The following is a 1,240-nucleotide window of genomic DNA, read 5'->3' as shown; positions in this document are numbered from 1 at the left end:
TTGTTATCTCTTTTTATAATTTATTATTTTTAATCGTAACCATATCTCTTACAAAAGGGGGTAATATTTGATTTTAGACTAGGCAGCAGTACGAGTTCTTAATACTTACTAACATCGACATTTAAGCTAGTGGGATGACCATTGACCCAATTGGATGAAGGTTCAAAGGTCACATCATAGCTCTGTTAACTAGGCAAGAGATCAAAACGCCAATACTACATAATACACACTGCAGGGCTATATTTAGCCAGCAGGACCTCTTCAGGGTCACTGTTGGAGACATGTGGTGATAGGGATTGCGTTTCTAATACAATTGCACTCATGAGATTTAAATGTAATCCTGAAGCCTGACAAAGTAATTTTTTTCATAATTGAATTACTTCATTAATCAAAAATAACATTATGTGAACCGGTTGAATTGAGAATGTTATGCCAATAACTTAACAGTTTTTTTGGGGGAACAACACATAATAATCTGGTCGAGTATGTGTGTTTTTATAAATGTATAGATAGCATATCCTCCATCCATAAAAAAGTTACACTAGATCATGTTAAAAGCACCCAGTTGCTGTTACTCAATAACGTCATAATATCTTGTTGGCCAGACCTTAATATTTTTCATGAAAAAATTGATTAAAAATGTTTTAAAAATCATTCAAACAAATGATCCTACTGTTTTGATAACATTGAATTTAGCAGTTGCAGTACCGTCCATATATCACTGTTTCTGCCAAATGTTCTTGGCTTATAATTGCTGCCAAGGATTAACAGAAACCTTTAACAAACTGAATGGAAATATTCTCCTCTATGTTCATTGCCAGTTCTTTCTTTCATTTTTCTTGAATGAGCCACTTAAGTCAATTTGACCCCATAAGTCATTTAGAAAACAACAGAGCTAATATACTCTGGTTAAACCGCTAAGATGAAATATTTGCTGGGTAACAACCGCAAACGAATGGTTTAACTTTGAATCATTCGGTCAGTTTTTGGAGAATCTTGCACTGTGTGCTTAAAATTCTAGCGACTAAACTACAGAATTCTCTTGTGGGCTCTATTCCTTTGTCTACCTTAAAACCTAAAAAACATACATAATCCTACTTACTAAAATGATATGTTCAGGGTTAGTGTTAGGCTGTTCTGTCCATGAGCAATATACAATGGAAGCCTTTATTAATTCAAATTCTGCAAATAACATCCTGTCCGTATTTATCATTCAACGATGGGTAACCATTGCTTTCAT

The sequence above is a fragment of the Gadus chalcogrammus genome, chromosome 23, assembly GCF_026213295.1.
Source record: "Gadus chalcogrammus isolate NIFS_2021 chromosome 23, NIFS_Gcha_1.0, whole genome shotgun sequence".
NCBI classification, from domain to species: Eukaryota; Metazoa; Chordata; class Actinopteri; order Gadiformes; family Gadidae; genus Gadus; species Gadus chalcogrammus.
This window is presented reverse-complemented; position numbering follows the sequence as displayed.